General features: G+C 42.7%; 1 protein-coding gene and 1 long non-coding RNA gene across 9 annotated transcripts in view; one reads left to right on the top strand and one right to left on the bottom strand.

The window, feature by feature from the left end:
• PLXNB2 (plexin B2) overlaps positions 1 to 22,491 on the top strand; it is a 259,762-nt gene that overhangs the window by 102,885 nt on the left and 134,386 nt on the right. Inside the window, exon 1 of one of the 8 annotated variants that reach the window (XM_083819179.1) lies at positions 1,739 to 9,951. The exons of the other annotated variants lie outside the window; for them this stretch is intronic. The gene's annotated coding sequence lies outside the window, so the exon portion shown is untranslated. Of the gene's footprint in view, positions 1 to 1,738; positions 9,952 to 22,491 lie in introns of those variants that run through there. 8 annotated transcript variants of the gene reach the window in all.
• LOC310890338 lies at positions 9,988 to 21,066 on the bottom strand. Its single transcript, XR_014577193.1, has 2 exons — positions 17,189 to 21,066; positions 9,988 to 12,645 (listed from the first exon to the last, which is right to left on the bottom strand). It is a non-coding gene; the product is annotated as an uncharacterized lncRNA (long non-coding RNA).

Raw genomic sequence — 22,491 nt, 5'->3', positions numbered from 1 at the left:
GGAGCATATACAGATAAGCTGCCTTCATTATTTATGGGCATTCATTAAAGTAAGCAGCAAAAACCTTATTGATCTTCCAGATTCACCTCTGAGGAATTAGAGAAGTCTATTGTCCTAGGTGAGAATCCAGAAAGATGTTTTTTATGAGGATATAATATCAACATATTGTAAGATTGTATGCTACAGTACCTTTGGCTAGATGAACGACCTTTTTCAAAGTATGCTTTTCCCGTCAAAGTATGAACTTTTAATTTTATGGAAGATGAGAAAAAATGTAGCTATCCAGGGATCTAAGTTACTCAAGAGTAAACATTTCACTTAAGTAATTTTATGCCTGCAATCCACACTATATCATTTCAGGACGTTAAACTGTGCTGGGGAGGTGTGAAGTGCTTTATCCAGGCTAGAGCTATCCCTGCCAGTTTATGGAGCAACTGAGAGATTGCTTGCTGAGGCGCCTCGTTTGTGGAGCAGTCGGTCCCTGAAAGTTTAGGGGTGGAAAAGAAGCAAAAAGCATTTTGTCTGCAGCCTTTCTGTCAGCGTATGGTGTGCCACGGAGAACAGGGAAGTCGTCTCCCTGCAAGAGAAAGGAGCCTCATTTAGTCGGAGTGATGTCTACGAGACGCCAGCTAGCTCTGTGGAAGGACCATTTCCTATAAAACATACTGGGGGGCTGCCAGAAGGCTCGAGCAAATTTTGGAGTGTGCCAAGCCACATGTCTCCCAGCCTGTTCCCTTCCCTTGCATCTCTTCGTTAGATCCCTTATGTTTTTGTGGAAGCTGGGGAATATGCTAGTAAGCAAACAATGCTCTAAGTAGATTATTTTGTTCCATTTGCATCTAAAAAAGCAGATACAGCATAGCCAGACTGACTGGGGAAGGGGGGGGGGGGGGGAAGGGAAGAAGTATAGACGTTAAAATAATTGATTAAACAAGTTACATTTGTCCTTTATGACTTAAAGTATCTTTTCATATGTTTTTTCATTCCCGTATGTACATTGTTTTGTTTGTTTGTTTAGTTGATGCTTGTATGCTCCTTGTCTTTGCACTACTGACGTACCTCTCGTCCTAGATCTTCTTTTCTATCTGTATACTCTTTTCTTTCCAGCCACATACCGTGCCAGATAACATATTGTTAAGAACCAGCCACGCACTCCTCATTCCTTTCAGAAAGGCAGTGTTGCAATGCTTCAGACAGGGACGCCCATTTATTTTCTCTCGCAGGACAAACACAACTCCTACGCACGCAGGTTGACTCACCGGCGAGAACATAGAGGATAGAGGCACCAGCTCGAAACGGCAGCGCCAGGGCTGCTCCTCAGAGCTGGGTGCCCTCGGGTGACCTGGGACGAGCTTCATCGATCCCCTGCTTTGGTTGACAGTGGCCTTTGCTGGAGCATGACCGTACTTTCTCAGTTAACATAGCATTATTAATTACTAATGCTAAAATGGGTATGCTCAGAGTCAAGTTAAATACCTGTAACGCTTAATACTGAACGTTGTAAAATGCCTCACCAGCAAAAACGCGCCAGTCTTTTTTTGTCGTTAAAAGGCAGCGTGGCTTTCCTGAACTGTGCTGAACATGCTATCACATAAATAATATAGGTGATTAAATGGCGAGATGCGGGAGGCTGCGCAGGACCCTGGCCGGCTTTGGGTTGAGTTCTGGGATTTCTGGGATGGAGAACCCCTGGGGCAGGGAGGGGAGGGTGGAAGTTCACCCCGCTAGCATGCAGCAGCACACTGCCCAGCTTTTTAATTCAGATTGCTAGGCATCACCACAGCAAAAATATCACACAGATATGCAGAAACCATATCATACTGTATTGCGAGTTTGGAATTTTAGGTGCTGCATTCGCTTGTCCCATGTCTTAGAAGCCTCTGTCTCAGTTTGTGTACATTGTACAAGGGTTGCCTTAAACACAAATCTGTCTGTTCTCCTAATTTTGTAGTTACCAAAAATTCCTTCCCATTTCTACACCTGGCCTTGGGTGATTGCACAGCTAGCTGCATTCATCCCCCTTGACGTGCTCTTGCTGCGCGCTGCTGTCCCCTTTACCCTGAACGTGCAAGGTCTGCAGCCTAGAGAGCAATTCGGTCATTTCTCAGGCTTAGAGTCAGCAGGCAAGTGGAAAACCTTATGAGAAGTTTTTCTGTCCTTTAGCAAGAGGATCCCAGCTCCCTGCCCTGCCGTAACCAGCTCTGGCACAACGTCTTCCCAGGGGGTGTGGTGGATGGGAGCCCCTGGAGCACCAAACCGCACTGACCATGGAATCATAATTGCACGGTGCCAGAGCAAGTAGGATACCATTCACCTGTATATTGAGAAGCAAAATATACCATAAATAAGCTACATCTTGTTTCAGTCAATTTAACAGTCTTTTTTTTTTTTTTAAATAAGCATTAAGTCTTCATGGCTTTATGTGCACGAAAGCTTGCAGTCACTCAGCTTAAATGGTTTTGCCTTCCTCCCGTTTTTCCCTTCTTTGTAGGTATTAGCTTTTCTGCGTGGAAACCAAGAGTTTCTCAGCAGAAAGGTGATGCACTGAAGTTCTCTAGCTGAAAGCTTATGTTCTACTTGTCAGTTCCATTACCACATTTAAATAGTCAATGGTTTTATGATTAGATTTCCAATGACATTAATCATTTACTGGCTCTAGAATGCAAGCTGATCTGTATTTTTATTGAGAGCTTGTGTAGCTACTGAAAACTTGTTTCCCAGACACTTTTGAAGCAGAAAAGGCTGTAGCACAGTGCCTGCATCTCATAGAGGGCTAGTTTGACTTGAGGACCAAGCAGGTTTTAAAAAATGTATATATATTTTTAAAGGTAGAGTGAAGCAAGTGTGTCTTCTGATAAATGTGCCTCCACCCTTACATTAAATGACATTGGGCATATTCTTACTGCTTGTGGCTTTTTTATTTTTATATTTTTTCTAATGGGAGCAACATATCCTTCTTCTGCAAATTCACAGTCAAACAGATCTCGTGCCACACTTCTATGGAGAATAAGTAGCACAGAGTAAGGAGCTACCCTCTAGTCAGAGCAGCTACGCAGTATGTGGGTGGGCCATCCCTATCTCCTCCGCAGCGCGGGGAAAGGCTGCAGTCCGGTGGGAATTCTCAGCTACCCGTGAAATCACAAAACCTCTGGCTGCACCCCACATTTCCTCATTCCTTGTCTTGAATCAACTTGTGACCTTGCCTCTATAGAGCTGCTTCTGGCAGCCCTGCCCCACTGTGCCTACAGCCTTCAAAGTCCCTCTGGGGTAGGAGGGCTCGTTCACGTCCTCCTCAGTGGAGGACATCAAATTGCTCGGGACACTCACTCTTTATCATGACATGGGTAGCACTCTGCCTCCTCATGTAACAGTCTGGTTACACCCTCTTTAGCTTAGCACTGGAAGAACAAAGGGCTGAGAATACTGTACATCACGCTCTTCTGTGCTCCATATCTCTTTTTCACCCTGGCAAGTCCTTTTTTTTTAATATTTATTTGTAAACTGTATTCCCTGATGGTCTGATGTAATCTGCAAGAGTTGAGTTTGGACTGTGTACAACAGTTAGAAAAGGAGCCTTATTTCAGGAGAAGTAGATCCTCATGGTTGTATATCTAATCAAGGTTAGAACATTTCTGCTCACAGAGTAACTTTGCAGATTTGATTTATTTTTTTTTTCCCCGCCATGGTGAGAGCCTTTATCTATGTTGGAACCTGTGTCAAGTACATTTGAACAATACTATTTTGTCTGAATCTGTAAAATACGCTTTTGGTAACTTTCTCAGTTTCTAAGTAAAGCTGTTAATTTTTACTCCTGCCAGGCAATAAAACTTAGCAGAGGAATATAAGGTAATTGCATGGATGGGTTCATTTGGAGCTAGATAATTTCATGGTTTGTTCACTTGGTTAGAGAGTAGGAGAGAGGAGGATGAGAAAAACAGAAGGTGCTTTAAAATGCAGTTTTCAGATTTCTCACCTAATAACGGCTGGCACTGGTGTTTGAATAGAAATGCATAATTTCAACTTGTATAATTTGACTGTGGTGGTTTTGTAGATGCTTCTATTTTGGAAGATATTTGTGTTCGATGGTTCTTTTCTGACAGTTTTCTGACTTCTCCTTTTTGATGCAGCTTCCTTTGGAAGTTCCTTGTTTTCATTCTGGGCTTTTTTTCCTCCCCTAAAAATACTGTGGCGAGTAATAACCGCAGAAAGCTTCTTTGGATACCCTCCCGCTTGAGCTGTTAAGAGCTTGAGTAATCTTGTTTATCAATTTCCACAGAACAAAAGATGGAAACGTCGTTTTTATACAAAGGCTGTTGTGGGGCTTTGTTTTTCAGACAGTTTGTTGTGGTCACCATAGATGTGAAAAGTGAAATCTGCCAGCCTTTTCAGCTCGGGTGATAAAAGTTCAAGTATTGTGTGGTCGGACATTGGTAGGTTTGGTTTGTCTGCAGATGGAACTTGCGCTGGGAAAGCTCAGCATTTCCTGTTTAAAAAAGGCTTGGCTTATTAGCTAAAGGTCTTCCAGACGAAGCTGGAAATGTCACGGTGTGGTTGCTGGTTGGGATGGAGGGGGCTAACTGCGACATAAACCAGCTCCATGGTGCTGCTCTGACGTCGCTCTGGAGATCTTACACGTCTTATAAGGAGCGGCTGAGGGAGCTGGGGTTGTTCAGCCTGGAGAAGAGGAGGCTCAGGGGAGACCTTATCACTCTCTACAGGTACCTTACAGAAGGCTGTAGCGAGGTGAGGACTGGTCTATTCTCCCACATGCCCAGTGTTAGGACGAGGGGGAATGGGCTAAAGTTGCGCCAGGGGAGGTTTAGGTTGGATGTTAGGAAGAACTTCTTTACCAAAAGGGTTGTTAGGCATTGGAATGGACTGCCCAGGGAAGTGGTTGAGTCGCCATCCCTGGAGGTCTTTAAAAGACATTTAGATGTTGAGCTTAGTGATATGGTTTAGTGGAGGACTTGTGAGTGGTAGGTCAGAGGTTGGACGCGGTGATCTTGGAGGTCTCTTCCAACCTAGATGATTCTGTGCTCTTAACCACTAAGTTGACTTGGAAGGAGCATCTCAGCCCGGACCTTCAGTGTAGCAGACGGTGGGGTGAGTTCATGCAGGCATTTTCTGTGCCAGTGAGCGCTTACACTCGCGTGAGCAGGCTCGCCCCAAGGAGTGAGAGCTACAGACACCCGAGCATAGCAAGGGGCAGCAGCAGCGGTGTGGGAACCTGAAGTCACAGAAAAATGAGCACATGCAGCTTTTTTTGGTGTTGTTGCTTTTCAAGCACCAAAATAGACACCTTGTGTGGCACTGAGGTACGCTTGGTGTGCAGGGTGTGTTCGCATGCGTTGCATGGGGGATGCTCGATGGCAGGCTGGAGCCACCGCTGCATTTCATTCATTTTAAGATTCAGCACAGGACTGTGGAGCTTTGTTGAAACCAAAGCTTCCCTGGCTTTCATAGGAAGTTCGCTGAGATTATGGAGCAACGATGGAGTCCCTGTTACTAAATCTGAGGAGCTTTGTGTTACCGCTCTGAAACCAGAGCAGCTTCTGGAATTAAGACTGTTTATAGGTGAATATGGCTTAGGGTATTGTGGAGTTTGCTGTTACAAGTATTCCTTCACAGCCCTCCACCTCTTCCAGCTTTTCTGCTAATTCAGGTGAATATATAGCAGGGCAAATTACGAGTCTCTGAGGAGAAGTATTTTGAAGGGGGCTCTTTGATCCATGTCAATAGCAGGAAGAATTGGTCCTCCATCATAACAGTTTGTATGTTTTTTAATAGTTCTGCTTGGTCTTAGGTAGTATTACGGAGCAAACCCTTCCCCTGCCTCCTTCCCTCTGTACCCCTGATTATATTAGGAACATTTTAAAAGAATATAAGGATTTTAGAGTTTGTCTGAATGTCTCCGACAATATAATCATTTTATCCAGCCCAAGAGGGAAAGATGCAAATCCGACAGTTTTCTAAACACCCCGAACAAACTCATTTGTCAGACTGAGAAAATGTTGAGTACCCATATGGCAGAGTGAAAAGTCAACATGTTAATTCCTTAAGTTAGACAGGTTTTGTTGTGTTGGTTGCTTTCTTTTTTCATTATACAAGACCTGTGCTGCCTACATTTATCCTCCAGCTATGGGCTGAATTCCTTTATAATGAAGTGAAACTGTTCAGATCCTGTTTTACCTGTTCTTCAGCTTCCTATTTCACTTTTTTTTTGCTCATATTTTTCCCCCTGCATGTTTTACCCTTGTTCAGAACAAGTCATACAATCAGATAAGTCCCCTTAGCCAAAACCTCGGGCACATGGTTTGCAGTTGTTTTTAGCACAGATTTATTGTCCTGAACTTCTGGGGGTGGTTACTTCTGGCGACCACCCAGTTCAAGCTCTATTAAGACCTACAGCTATATGCAAAATGTTGTCATAAGGCACCCCATACCTTACCACAACAGCTAAAATTGGCTGGAAAACTATGATGTCCAGGACAGCCAGATGAGCACCCCGACATGTCACCTTTTTTTGTTTGTTTGTTCCTTCTTTCTGTCAGTCTTCCAGCCCTTCCCCAGCTGGAGCAGTTCAAATCACAGAGATACACATCTTAGAATGGATATTTTGGAGTGTCTGTCTCTGTCCGTGTGCGTTTCAGGTTTTCAGCACTGGGATACTGTAATTGCTTGTATTTCTCTCTGTTTGTCACACTGTTTCTTTAATGCAATCCTTTGGGACTCATCTTTGCAAACTGTGTAAATGTGCACACCTCCTGCCCTGTACAGAAGCACAAGCCATCAAGGCAGGTTTTAGATTTTGGCATAGCAAGCAAAACCATGTAACCTGTGCTGGGATACAGAGCAGGAGGAAGGGAAATGCAGTATTGGAAAGAAAGCGAGTTTGAATCAAAGCGGAGCTCCACTTCCCCCCACCCCTGGGTTTTGCTGAGTGTACCAGTACAAGTCATTTTCATTTATTATTCATGTTGTTTGAGCCTTTAGTTTTACTTCAAGCCTTGTTGATAAGAAATTTTGACGATGTGCAATTGTAAGTTGGTTAGGAAGTTTGTTATCCTCCCAAATAGCCAGTAGCTAAGAGCTGAAGAAGCCTAGCTGAATTGATCCTTTACGAATAAATTTCCCAGAGCTGACCTCAGAAGTGGGTCTCCCTAATGATTTCATCGTCATCTGCCTGCGGACAGGAATAATAGCAGGCAATCTTCTTTGGCTGCATACAAGCAACTGCAATACATCTGTCTGAACAGCCCAGTCATCCATAAGCAAGTTCCGAGCTACTCAAAACCTGGGTAATATGCGGAGGATGGCAGGCAGACAGTTGAATTTCCTGGCACTTCCGTGCACTCCTGCTGCCTGCTGTTTGCTGTGCGGTGGTGAATGAGGACAAGCTCTCTCCACCTGATTACTGGGAGGAAGCTGGCAGCATCCAGGACCCTTGCGCCTTTCCTCACCCTGCTGCCATCACTGTCACGCGCCCTGAACGGAGGAGGAGCGTGGTTGTCCCAGGAGCAGTGCTCTGGCCACAGGTTCTAACTTATTAAAATAAATCTTCATAAAAATGAGTCTGTGCTGAGCAAGGATTGGCTGCCCTGCGCGCGTGCCAGGGAGCCAGCTCGCCCTTTTAGAAATGCATGAAACATCCCAGTGCGCTTGACAGTGCCAAACACTTCCCTGTCTGTCTCGGTTTTCCCTCCAGATCATCCTTCCAAATAAATAGCTTGCTTGACACAAAAAGGGATGAAGTTAGTTTGAAGCCAGACTTGGAGTCAAAGCATATGTGTCCTTCCATGTCGGGCGCTGACTGGGCATGCCGGCTGCTCCTTGACCAGCTCCCAAAACTTCCCACCAGGGGAGCAGAGGCTGTGGCATGAAAGCCCTGACCTGGGCTTGGCGCTGCTGTTGCAAGGCCTGTAACTTGTCCACTGTGTCCACGTAGCTGCTTTCCTGGCCCGCACCCAGCACTGATTGTGCCAGACTGTTCTCAGCTTCTTGGTGCAGCAATGGGTAAGGAATGTTACAGGCACTTGAGTTTCTCCTCCTGGCAAGCTCTCTTCACTTAGCTCTTGCCTACCAATTACCCTGCACAACTGTACCTGGCTTTTCTTAAGCTCCGACTGTCACCACATGGGCTGTCCTGCGCTTACAGACCCGCTGCGAACTGACTCAGCCAAGGGATCCCAGCCAGCAGCAAGGCAGCGCTCAAGCATTTGCTGCTGCCTCCATTGGTGCATAGGAGCCCCATGAACAGGCTCAGGACCTCGTGGGAAATCAAAGGCCTCTCCTAGAAATGTCTTTGGCATCGTGTAGCACTTCAGAGCTTCCCCCTTATGCAAAAAGCAAACAAACAGTGAAGTCGGCCGAGGCAGTAATGCTGAGATGATAGGCACATCAGAGGCGAGAAAGTCGAGTTCAGCCTGCAACACCGCAGAGCAGCGGTATGCTCTTAGCTTTCGTTGGTGGTGTTACCGTCGTTGTATATTGACATCATACGGCAGCTGGATTTTTTAAGATGCTTGCCTTCACACCAAGGTTGTCATTTGCTAATTGTCTGTTCTCTGTGTTTTGGGCCTGAAATGTGTGCAAAGAGGTTTTGGAAGGAGAAATTGCCTGTTAAAGGTGGGTCTGTGTGGTTATTACACCGTCTGGAAGGGAGCTCATTTGGATATCATTTTGAAATTCAAAACCGGTGGGTGCAGGGAGGAGGAAAATTTGTTTCTTCCTCCCTGTTCCCTTCCTCGGTCTTTCCTAGCATCTATCCACAGCCTGGATTGCCAGCCTTTTTGGTTTTGAGTGCCTTGCTGCTATTCTGTTTTTCTTGAGTTTTTAGTTTGCTTCTGTTTCAGTTTAGAAATAGTTCTTCCTGAACAATTTCTTCCTTCTATGCCACCTAACAAAACTAATTGTGGAATGATCTATGCAGGACCTCCCAAATTTCTGCTACTGTACAGCATTATTCCTGTGCTCTTTCACCACAAAAGACATGGAAAAAAAAGAAAGAGAGAACTAAATAAAAGGGAGGCTTATAGCTGAGAGACAGAAGTCTGAATTTGCAAACTAATGACTAATTTCCCTAAGTACTTGCCTACTCCTAATTACGTCTAGATTAGATTCTTGGATCGCTTGGGGCAGGGATATGTTCTTTAAGTGCCTTGCATGTCTACGTCATAAGAGAATAATTCTGAATTATGTGTAGCCAGTGAAATGCATCCACCAGAATTAAATTCCACTTCTGTGCTCTGATTTTGGGGAGAGAACAACAGCTTGAAGATCATAATCAACCTGAGAATACTCCAGATTTTCCTGGCAAAAATCATCATTTACTTTATCCTACTTGCCCTCGTGGAAAAGCTTCAAGATCTCCGGGACTCTCAGTACTACAAAAATATGTATTTAACACACAGTAATGCTGTGCGCTCGTCACTGGGGCCCTGTTAGAGTACTGAAGAATGAATGATCGTGGTGCTTTAAAGAAAGTCTGCATCACTCCTTCTCCTGGCGAGGTTTTGCTGAGCCTGCTCCTGCCTTTCTTAATTGTTTCTGTGTCTGCGTGGTGAGAGGCAGTCCCTCCTGAGCATTCTCATACCATGAGTGAACACATTTCTCCACCCAAAACTTGTTGTGACACATCTGTTTCATATTGAGACTGCTGGTTTGCTGCTAAACCCTCCAGCACAGAGTAGTCTTTCAGGCATTTATTCTGCATTCCAGCTCAGAGCTATTTGCGAGGGGAAGAGAAAGCAATGCTGTGTCTTTCATTTAAAAAGAAAAGGAAAAAAAAAAAGAGAAAATGACTACCTTTTGGAATGCAACTTGCCTTTTGTAGTAACCCACTTGGAGGGGAATGCTGTAAAGAAGACAGAGCCAGTGCTCGGCTTTCTGGATGGAATAACTGAGTTGCTTTGGTCAGCACGATATCTTAATATTTCTCCTCCATCTTCCAAGGTAGCTTGTTTGCTAGCTCATGTTTGCTTCTCTATCTTCTTTTTTTCTTTCTTTTTTTTTTTTTTTTCTTGTTTTGTGTTGTTGCAAGTCATGTCTTTGGCTGTGGTAGACATCTCATAGATTTCTGGTAGTATCACAAGAGTATACAGTTCATATGTAACTACTGAGGAGGGACCTAATGCATCTTTGTGACTTGCAAGCACATTCTTGCAAGAGCAAAATAATTTTCAGGAGTTCATGTTAGGTGATGTGGCCATGGGCACTGCTGTTGGCTTTCCTAATGAAAATTGGTTGTTTCATATGATGGGACAAATTTCAGCTAGGTGTTTCCTTTTTCTTTCATTTACTTATTTTTTTCCAGAAAATTACATATCACATAAATGCTATTCAAGATTTAAGATATTTATTTTTCTATTAGAGAAACAAGCAAACGAAAAGTACCCATTAAAGCAGTTCCAATGAGAACCGATATTGTTACAGCGTGTTTTGTTCTTAATTATTATGTTCCTGGCTGCAAACACTAAAATACTTCCTGTTGAAATTGGTTACTAACTTAATGTTCTCTTTAATATTTAGACGTGCGATTCTTGGTTCCCTCTGACTTAACTAGGGCTAATTATCCTTCTTGCCAAACATTTTTTAAAATCCTTTCTGTCCTGTCTTTAAATGATATGTCAGAAAAAAAACACACTAGTAATAGCATTTGAATTAAACTTGCTGAAGGGGAGTAGGATGAGGAAGCAGAATTCTCGTTTAGTTTCATAGGTGTTTTTTTCCTTACAGAGATTCATATTGTTTTGTGCAAAGTAATAAAATCACTAGCTTTTAATTAAATTAAAACAATAGCTTGCCTAAATCGTAACTACATAATTTGTAAGTAGCTATATGCATTAAGATTCCCTTTTAATTATGAATCAACCCAGAATGCTTCCTATAACCTGAAGAGCACTGACATCAGTGGCTTCCATAAACACCTACAGCCAATGCAAATGTCCTGTTTCTTGATTCCTGTTGTGTGCACTTCAGTTATGTTTAATTCATGGTGTTCTTCAATTCCTGCCGTCTCTCAGACCCCTCTGGCTCATTTGCACGATGTAGCAAACTGTACTTGATCGTCGCTTTTGTACGCTCTCGGCAGCCTCGGGGAGGTGGGATGGTGTTCCAGCTGGGGAAGGCCTCCAGAGCCAGGGGTCAGAGCAGTGAAATAAAATGGTCACGTTAGATCTCCTAAATTGTGGCCCTCTTCAAATTACTCAGTGCCTTTTCCTAATCAGTCTTAAATTGTGCTCTCCTCGCTTATCCTAGCTTTGTTCTTCACAGTTTGCCCCAATTCATTCTACATCAGGTCCACGCCAAACATCTCGCGTGGCATTTGCCTTCCGTGCGCGATCACCGTTTCGCACGGATGTCCTTAAGAGTAAGCTTGCGAGTGTGGAGAGAGCTAACCCATGTGGTCTTGGGTCAATATTTTGGGCGATATTGGGCGATATTTTCTCCTTCCGTCTCCACGAGTGGCATGTATCTGGCCTCTCGGCGCGTGATGGCTTGCGAAGCATGTAGGCCGTGGCTGGGCCCCGCTGGCTGGCAGGGCCGACAGAGAGGCGGAGGTGCCAGACGGCGCGGGGGCGAAGCTGGGCAGGAACACCTGCTCAGGGAAGGCCCGCTGGACTGGCACCCCAAAGACACCCCTGCCATTAATGAATGAGCTTGTTAAAGCTGTTCCACCGCTAAAGCTTAATGTTCCTGAAAGGTTCAGAGCTCCTTTTTAAGAACATTGTTAGGCTAATCTAAGTAAACTCTGCAGAGTTGCATCTAAATGTCCTTGCTGAAAGTGGTGGGTATCTACAGCGCTCTTTCTTTCAGAGAGAATGCTTTGTCGGCCTTTGTCAAAGAAATTTCCATTTAAAAAAAAAAAAAAAAAGAGTTGAAGGAAGAAGGAAGATCTTTAATCCACCGGTGGTTGTTTACAGATATGAAAATAATATAGGTGACTTAAATCCCAGATCCAAGAGAAAGCACAGCAAACGCTACGAAAAGTTATTTCTTCCACATGAGAGCGAGAACCTAAATCATTCTGTGCTCTTTTAAAAGTTTGGAGATATCTTTTATTTCAATGAGAACCATATAGGCTTTTGTGTGTGCTCAAATGCGCAGAATAAATTGAAACTCGCATTCTGTGCGCTGTCACACATCGCGCCTGGAATGTGGTTGTACTTCTGGCCTGGTGAGATCAGGTTGGTTTTTTTTTGTTCAAACATAAGGGTAATTCATTCTTCATAGTCAATTGAACCCGAGCATTTTCAAGCCAGCTGCCAATTGTGCTACGTGCACTACTTGCTTTGTGGTGTATTCTTTTGTCCCTGCGGTAAGAAAGTAGGAAGGCTAGTCTGGTGACCTTAACCTTTTTGGAGGTAAAACCGAGCCCCTTGTTCATCCAGACTAAGGTTTTCACTGAAGTTTTCAATTTTTTCTTGCTTTTCTTCTTTTTCTCTTATCTGAGAGTAACGTCCTTCCTGTACGTGTATGAATTTTGCAGAGCCTAGGAAAAGCAAGGAAGCGCATCGGTAGGCCTTGGTTCTGGAGCCCAACGTTTCCGTGTTTCCTTTCACCGAGGAAAGGTCACCTTGTCACCCAGTGCAGTGGTGGGCTCAGAGCAGCTTTCAGAGGGGAATCTGAAAGGAAATTCACCCTTACCTGAGGAAAAAAAAAAAGTCACTATTAAAAAAGCTTCCTTGGAGGTTGTGATTTTGCTCAGCCCTGTCTGCCTTTGGGACTTTTTTTTCTCTCTTTTAAATTGTGACAGCGAACAAGAGACTGTGCAATAACATCCTCACCCTAAATGGGTAAGTGTGGGGTTTTCTTCTCTTTTTAAGACTTTTAAATGATCAGAAATTAATATTTTGATATATGGCTTAAATCTGTAGTCTATTGGCACCTGAGGCTATCACCAAGATTGAATCATTTTAAAACCAGGATATGCGTACTTTGGGGATAACTTTAGGGATTTGTAGGGTTCTGAAATGTTTTAGGGGTCTGGTTATCTTCTGCCTGTTTTTGTGTTTTCCTCCTGTTCAGAAATGCTTCTTTTTCAGCTTAGTTTTGTGTTGGAGAAAATGGTTTGTGTGTGTTGTATTGAAGTGCCGTACAGGAATGAAATCCTGGGAACAGCGTAGTTTCTTTCATTGCCAAAACATGTTAAGAGGGAGTCCCAGAGAAAGAGCTGGTGTACCCACTGTTATTTGGCTAGCTTTTGTTTCTTACCAAGTGGACCAAAGCAGTTACTTTAAAATTAGATAAATTATGGATCTGTTGATGTATGAGGTATGTTGCTGAAATATTAAAAAGAAAAACAAGGCGGTAGAATCGAGGGTTTTGACTGCTTCTCTCTATCCCTCTGTGGCATGCTAAAGTTGCCCACTTCTATGTGATAAGTTTCATTGCAAACCCCAGTAATTTGTACTTATGCTTGAACAAAATGAAATAAATGAGCATTGGCCTGTAGGTGAGTCTCACAGGAGACTCCTGCAATACCAGTCAGAGTTGCTGACACTTACAGAGTTTGAAATGTTGATGAAGGCTTCATTTGGAATAGTTTTCTCTTACTGCCTTGTACATATCTTAAAAATGTGGTGTTTCCATTTAATTAGAATTAATTTTTTTCTTGCAGTTAAAGGAGCTCGTGTCATATTCCAGCACTGTGGTTTAGTTATTACTGTTATACCACTGGGCATACCCAAAGACAGGCATTGTGAAACACAGGAGGAGTATTTACAGAGCAGTTTGTCAACCAGCCTGCCAAAATGGTTTGAAATATACATCTGGAGTTTAGATTCTATCTTATTATGTTCTTTTTACAGATATAAAATCTAGGAGGTTATCAATCTACATTATCAATGTTAAGGGAGTATAATTGGTTATGTCCCAAGAATTAAAAGTTGGCAACGCTTACTCTCTAGCCAAAATATTGAGCTTTTTACATGACTCTCAAAGATGTTTGTTGATTTTGGATTTTATAACCCTGTATTCCTTCTTCCATGGTATTACATTATAGGCTTTGGGGTGTTTTAACTCTAGAAATTAGACCCCCTTGTACTCTTCAAATAGTTGTTTCTTCCTTTCATATATTGCTTTGGTCACCAGATGAGAATGGAATAGATGCTTTTGTTAGTCTAGCATGAAAAGTTGACATCTGTTGTGCTGTAAAGCAGATTTCCAAGTAAACTGTAGAAAATCTGTAATCCTAATAAGAGGATGAACTTGACATAATCACTACTTTTAATAAAATAATTTTTCCATTTTATTGGAAGATAATTTAGTGGAACATGCAAAAAAAAAAAGGCAAAGGAAAAAATGTAATGATTACATTAATGAAACAGATGAACGTAGCCAGTTTCGTTATCCCATTTGCTCTTGCAAATCCATAGCATAAAATCCTGATCTGTGAGTGAAACTGAAGACTGGAATCAAATATGTGAGGATTTTGTTCCATATCTCCAGTATTTAGAAGGAATAACAAACCAAACACCACCAGGAATTTAGATGAGCAGCTGGATAAGGAAGCAGTTGGAAGAGAAAAGTGCAGAGAATACGGAAAATACTTGATCACCCTGACAGGAAGGACACCCTTGGCGGGTCTGTGAGCATCACCAGTCCTGTGCACCCAGCACGTGGACTTCCTTTGCAACTGACAGAGAAGAGGGGTGGATGTATAGGCTTCTCTGGGATGCAACAATAAATTGGGGGTTGTAAACTTCCTTTCCTCCCTGTTCTCCTAAACTTGTAGCTTTTTTACTCAATTTGGTGTAGGGTAGAAGGAGATATTACTCAAGTGGAGTGGGAATCAATGGGGAAGAAAAGAAGGCAAGGTAGTTCTGGGGTTTTCACGCAAGGATGCTGCTAGCTCTTGATGTTTGTCCTAGTCAACTATAAGTATATTTCTATATACTGGTAAACCTTCTGCTTAATAGGGAGAAGCTGGAATTTCCAAATCCTATTTGTACTTTGCATTTTGCCACAGCAAAATGCTAAGAACTAACTAGTATCAATGATAGGCCTGCAAATCTTTGTTTAATTTCTAAATAACAATGTGGGTTTTTTAATTTTCTTCTACTTCACCTGGAGTGAGAGTAGCTCCTTCTGACTACCCAACACCCTTTGAACAAGACTGATTTCTCTCTGGTGTTTATGCACCATTTTCCATGCACAAACGTGGGCCCCCTTTGAAACTACAGAGCTGCAAGATGCTCAGATGAAGATTGTCGGTGGGACTGCAGGCTTCCCACCTCTGATGTGTCCTTTTTTTGCAGTTCCATTTTAAAACATTCCATTCTTGGGAACTTCATGGTAAGTGTCTGAATGCATCAGCAGTGACTTTCATTTCACCTCCTTGAGACTCTTCTTATAGCAACATCTGGGAAATTCGTTTAATTTACTTCAATGTGAAATTACTTTCAATTTGTCAGACATGAGCTTTTTACTTTAAGTGTTTAACTCCCAAGTGAAGCACATATCATTAGCTGATATTATTTCAAGAGTTAAAGTTTGGGTAACTAATATTCTAAACCTTAGCCAAACCCAAATATTTTGGTGACCATTCTTTAATAGCTCCTCCAATTACTTTATGATAAACAGAGATAATTAGGTAGTGTATATATAAGCATTCATTTTTACAGCAACAATTCTTCCTCAGTAAAAAGCACTGTTGTAATAAAACTCAGGAAAAGAAACTAGGCAGATCTGTTTAGTTAGCTCTGCATTTTCAGCTAAGAGTTTCAACTGACAGCAGGATGTAACCTGAACACTTTGGGTGTAGGCAATGCAGACACCCCATATAAAGTCATCCCAGGAAACTATCTGTCTTAATGTTATAGTATGCAATTTGCCCTTCTGCTTCCTCAATTATTCCACCATTTCTTTTTACCCTATTATGCCCATCATCGTGGTGCATGAGTATCTACTGCATAATCTTTTCCCAGCCTGTCCTGGAGGTATGCATGCATAGAGTGGAAATTAATTTGGCATGAAATGCTAACAGTACATAAGAATTCATGTTTAAGCTTACCTCAGCAGTGGAAGATATACACAATATAAAGTAATGTCATCATCCTAAATGTACGCAACAGTGTCTGATACCCTAGCTATTAGCCAAATAACCGGCCTTGTGTGTTGCTCTTCACCAGCCAGCCGTAGGCTCTGCTGACACCCTGTAATACTGTGATCCTTTCCACAGGGCTTGCCCGTTGCCATTTAGCAGCTGAGAGACAAAGGGATGACGGTGATGAGACATTGCCTTTCCCTCCCTGCTTGTCCTCTCATGCCTGTCTCCCCCACCCATGCACAGGGATGCAGAGCAAGGTGCTGGAGCAGAGCAGCCCCATGTAGAAGGATCTGCGAATGGCAGGAAGGCAGCATGCAGGTGGATTATACTCAATTAAGTGGCCTCGCATCCAAGGATGTCAGTGGAAAAAGTAGAGGATTCAAATGCTCTAGTTTTCACTTTATTACTATAATTTCTATTACACGTATGACAAACTGAAATCCCTCATGGACAGCTCTAAGCTCCATTCACAGACCCCTGAAATAGCACAGACTCCTGTCCAAAACATTTACGTGGTGTCTTGATACTTGTTTACCTGGAAATAATATTGGCAAAGGGCTATCAGTGGTCTTCACCCCATTCAAGGCGTGCTTTTCTCAGGTTTCTGCTTTTTCAAGCAGCTCAGCCAATATATTGGGCCTTGCTTCAGAAGGACCTCTCCTCTCTCCCATCCAAATAAGAGCAATAATAAGCCTCTTTGATGAGACAGTGGATTAAAGCCACTTAAATCCTTACCGGCATGTCAAAGCAGTGAGAAATTTAGATAAAGATTACCAATATGCATAAAATGGTGCTGTATTGATACATACAGGAGTGTGTGTGCGTGTAACTAAATGAGCAAATGCAATATATAAGAAGTGAACGGGAAGGTGCTATATAACAAGGGTGTCAGTGATTGCTGAATCTCTGCACTGAAACAGGATCGCATTGAACACGCCTGGAATCCAGAAAGTACGTATCCACTCAGGAGAATTAGTTGCATCATTGTGTTTAGATGACTTGTTTAATTCAGAGTTAATTATAGAATTCATGCTGAAAAACAGTCTGCTCATCTGCTGCTACTCAAAAGCTCCAGGAGGCTGAACAGTACAAAACAGTCGTTTTTGAGGAGTGATACTGAAGTGCAAGTAATTTTCTTACCTTTTAGCTCCTTCGTGGCACGCAGCCCTTATACTTCAACCAGGTGGATTGGAAGGTGCTGCCAGTAATCGCTGATGAGTTCTTCACAGAGGGAAGTGAGGGATGGAAGATGTGGTTGTAACTGCATAACTGTTTAAAAATCTTTCTTCCAATTACTCTACATGCAACAAGGTTTGTAAGCATCCACTGAAGATACAATTTTCTGAGCTGCAGAAATTTATTGATTTTGTTATATTTCTTCCCCCTCCTTCGTGGACTTGGTGGGAAGGATTAACTTTCACTTAGACTCAGCCCTCATTTATCACCCCGGTTCTCCATCCAAACCTGCTGCTGAAATGTGGCAGGTGGTTTTGCCAGTAATTGCGTGCTACTTCGTTCCATTTTAAATGAAAATATAGAGTACAGTGGCCTTCTTCTCTCTTCACTGGAATACTTCGCAGCTGTATCGACTGAGAAAAGGCAGGAGAGCGGGCTCCCCTTTAAATTGGAGAGATGTGTTAACCTGCTGTACCTTCCCTTAGGAGCTGGTAACTTAATTTCTGGGCAATAAGCTTCTGACTCCAGCATGACTAAAAATAAAAAAAATTAAATGTCCACTTTTTTATTTAATATAAATAAATGAACAAAATCTGTGGTAGGCTTCATACTTTTGAGTATTTAAAATGAGCAGAGGCTTTTCCTGTGGACTGGAGGCAAGTTTCTTGTAGGGTATAAATATGCCTCATCTCATTCTGAGGCCGGTAACCATGCTTTGGTACAAGGTGGCTTTTCTTCGGCCCCAGCTGTGCTAAACGCTATTATAATTAGCACGACGGTTAACTTAATCAGAGCACTTGGCTCGGGAGAGAGGTGTTACAGAGTGCACCGTAATTAGCATTTTTATTCCTTTGATCCTGAGCGTGCTCTTTATTGACAGAAGTATCAAGTACTAGTTCAGTTTTTTTCTTTTAACACTTCAGGAGGCGGAAATGTAGGTGGCTGGTGAGATTACAAATTTATTAAGGAGGACTTTTTATTTATTTATTTAAATACAAGCCTCCCAGAGGAAGTAGAAGGGAAAATGATGTGCGTATGTGGATAAAAAAAGGCAGCGGGCCTCAGTGCTGTGCACTGCAGTGTGTGGGCAGGTTTACAGCCAGAAAACACCTCCTGGTCCAGCTGCAGCCCTTTGGAGCTGCGTGGGCAATTTGAGCAGCGTCCTAACCATTTTCGGCACGCTGCCGTGGACCACATGGCCGTAGTTTGCTTCTGTAGAAAAGCTGCTGTTTCCTTAAGGTGAGGAGGAGGATTGCTGAGAATGTGATCTGTCTGGCAGAAAAAAACCCACAGGTTTGGATAATACTATGGTATCGTAGGTCAGACACAGCTCTGGGCACTGACACGCAGGCGGCTGCGCTGCCCCGTGTGCCCAACGGAGGCAGGTGGCCAGAGTGTGCAGCAGAGCAGATGAGTAGCTCAGTTCATGAAAAAACATAACATTTATGCTGTCAGACGAAATGCTGAAGACTTCCAAACTTGCATCTGGCAGCTGATTGCAGGGGAGGAGAGATGGGGAGAGGCAAGATGCCCGAGGGGCTCATCTCGTTCCACGCCACCGAGTGGAGTGGTTACCTGCAGTAGTAGCAAAGCCAAAATGCTGAAGTGGGGGGCACTTCTGGTAGATGAATCTTTTTGGTACTCTCACCTTTTGGGAGATAGCCTTCATTAGGTTCGATAAACATGCTGGCTTTTCTGCCTGCTTTGCAGCTGGATGCCTGTAGTACTTTCTATCTCCAGTGCATCCATGCTGCACTTGGTTTAATTTGTCCTGGTAAGTTCTGAGTGTTCATTCAGCAATCTAGAAACACAGCTTTATAGACTTATATATTTTTTTTCTCATCTCATTATTTTTTAAGTTTGGGATGATGTTAGCTCAGGTATTTGGTTGGCATATCCTCCATATTCAAGTTTCATATCGCCTCAGCAATTTTTACTGTTGGTTTTAAAGAGAAGGTGCAGTAACATTTATTAAAGATAATGGAAAAAATAGAGGAAAAATAGTGAGGTTCTCCTTGTACAAGCACTTTGCAGCTTTTTACAGTTTTTTATGTGCATCCCTTTCCAGTCTCTCACAAAGAGCTTTCACACACCTGTATTCTCGCAGTTCATTTGTATCTGCTTTGCCAGCAGAAAAATCATATGCTAATAGAAGCTGTAGAGAATACAGCCGTCATTAAGGGACTTCCTATGTTATCCTTGACTTCACTAGATTACTTTTATCTTCTCAGGATGGATAAGTAATTTTTAAAACATTTATGTAACTAGGTTTTAGGTCAATAGCAGGTTAAACGGTTTATTTAAGTAATCTTTCCTGATGGAAAGTATGTGGAAAGACCCTTTCTCAGTATTTTTTCAAGATTATATTCATATCAGCATTAAAGCAGCAAGCAGCCTCCTTGACAGTAGGCTTGGAAGATACCCATTATTTGAGAGACATGATAAAAACAGTATAATCTTTTCCAATACCCATACAAAGCCAGCAATTGTCTGTTTCTGCCGTTCCAGTTATTTATATAATTATGCTTAATGCCACACAGATTGGAGAAGAAAAAGAAATTGTTACTGCTGCTTCTGATTAATATTTTTCCGTCCTGAGATCATAAAAATAGTAAATGCCTCTTATGGTGGTAAAGAGGAGAAAGGACTACAGATTTGCAAGCAGTTCCACAGAGGAGCTGAACTGGATGGGAGGGTGTGCCTTTTCTGAGTCTGTCTCCTGGCCACATACAGGCACGATTCCCTAAGTTCACAGACTGCTAGGAAACACTGCCGTCACCTAATATCACTTCTGAGATGTTAATACTTTAAACTAAAGCACGTGGTATTTTTGCAGTTGGTTTCAAGGGTACAGGATTTTCCTAGTTCAAACCTGGCTATATCCAGGCTGTCCTGCTTTGTCCAGTTCTTCAGCGTGGCACTCCTGGTGAAACTCAACCTGTTCAGCAGCCAACAAGTCTTTAAATACCAAAATACCTCCCTGCTGTCCTGCTGAACATAACTAGGGGAGCCAGGGAAAAGGAGCTCTAGCTGGTGAGCCCCTGCTCTCCGTCTGATCCCACACACTGAAGTGATCCAAGCGTGCCTGGGAATGCACCTGGAAAGCGATGCGGCGCTTTCAGGCTCCTGGATTAGGGGAGCAGTTTGAAGCTTTACAGACTTCTTCCTGTCTTGAAATTTGCTGTGTTCGCTTGCGCACAGCTTTAGGTATTTGGATTATTTCTTCATGGTGTCTAAAGAGAAGGAAACTGGCTATGTATTATGTTTACAGCATAAGGCTCAAGTTAGGAGTTCAGATTGGGTTCAGCAAAGCTGCTGCAGTCATTTAAAGCAGATACAGGAAAAACTGAATTGTGGAAGCCCACTCAAGAACTAAATATGTTCTCATAACATATATAATGTTACGATCATCTAGGTAGCTCAGCTATAGTATTATACACTTACACAAATTCACTCAGCCTGTAAGTTCTGCTTGAGCTAGATAGTATCATTTTTAAGACATCCAATCTCAATTTTTTAAATACATTAGGTAATGGCAAATTTACTGCATGCAAATGTAGAAGGTTCCAGTGACTTCATTGCATTTGTTTCTAACAGCTCCCCCTCATTTTTAGCCTGAATTTTGTCTCAAACTTCCATTTTCAGCTTTGTATTTTGTTGTGCCCTTTATTAAATTGCTCTTTTTAATGTAAGTATTTATGGACTGTGATCGAGCCATTTTGAACTTTCTCTTTGTGAAACTGAATAGATTGAATTACTTCTGGCTCTTGCTTTAGAGCATATTTTCCTGACTCCAAATCCTTCTTGCAGCTCTCTCCTGAATGCTTTCCAATTTGTCAATATCTTTTTATCACAATATTATCACAATATCTTTGTGAAGTATGGATGCCAGACGTGGACGTGGATGCTTGTAATCATTTCAGTATTGCAGAACGAAGTGACAGAAGTAGTCCCAGGCTTCTCAGCCATGTAAGAGAAACTGAATCCTGCCACTGCAGGAATGAGGGCAAGATGAGCTTGCACAGAAGATCTGGGCTTGCTACCCCAGCAGTGGAGGAGAGAGCGCGGTCAGGGCTGGGAGGAGCTGGTTCCTGCGTCTCCTCCCGTCGCCACTTCTGCCAGCACTCACAGCAGGAAGCTCAGCTCCAGCACAGGCAAAGCAGGCTGCAGGTCCAAGACTACCACTTAAAGACATTGTTTTTCTTGGTACTCTGTTTCCTTGGAAGACCTCAGCTTCCTCTGTTCCTAGTAATGTTCCTCTCAAGTATTACAACAATGTTTTTTTGCTTTGTGTCTTCCCTAGCTCATGTATTGAAAGATCTCATTAATTGTCTCAGCCCCTGCATCACTGTCAGAGTTTTAGTTGTGGGTCCCCGTGGCCCTGAAGTCATTCTTCAAGTCATTGCTTCCCAAATTAGTTTGCCATCTTACAAGTTTAACCTGTATTTGAAGAAGCACGACCTTGCATTCTGCAACTGTTCAAAGTAATGTGTTCAAAGTGCCCCATATAGCATATTTTTCAGTTCACTCTGTACTGGCTTGCCCTTAGTCTGCCTGCTGTACCATTAGTCACATCACCTTCGCCTTGACTGCCAGAATGCCATTTTCTTCCATGTCACTTAAGACTATAGATTAGAGAAGGACCAAGATCTCTCTGTACACAAATCACCCAGAAGTTTCATTTGGTCCCACCTTCCTGAAGTCTCTCCTGTTTACTTGCAACACTGCTACGCTGGGGGACACGTGCCTCCACTTCACGCTCATCTGAGAGGAAGAATTAAGAAGTCATCTCTCATCGTATGGTTCTTGTGTTGTACGTGTGGTTCCTACTACTGCAATGCAGTTGAAGATACTGCAGAGGGATATTTAAATTCAAGTCCCCCCCTAAAAAAGCCTAATTAAAGTAAGGAAAAAAATTATGAATGCGTTTCTATTTTTAGGATTGATGAAACTTGCCTTAACAGAACCTTTGGGCTTAAATTAATAGACATTCCAACTTTAATTGGAACATTTTGCTGCATATGATTGTTTAAAATGAAGGGTGAGTTAATTAGGCATTTATTTAAAAACTAAAACATTCAGGGAAGCCAGTGTGCAGTTTGGGATACGATACAGACTGTGCAGATAAAGGGGCAGGGAAGGGAGACAGATGAGCAACAGACGCTCGCACAGATCGTAGTTAGCTGTGCTTTCTGGGTGCCGTCCTTAAGCAACCGGGACAAGACAAAGACATATCTCCAAGCACACCAAAACCACATTCCAAATAC

This window comes from Anser anser, assembly GCF_964211835.1.
Source record: "Anser anser genome assembly, chromosome: 1".
Lineage (NCBI taxonomy): Eukaryota > Metazoa > Chordata > Aves > Anseriformes > Anatidae > Anser > Anser anser.
This window is presented reverse-complemented; position numbering and strand designations above follow the sequence as displayed.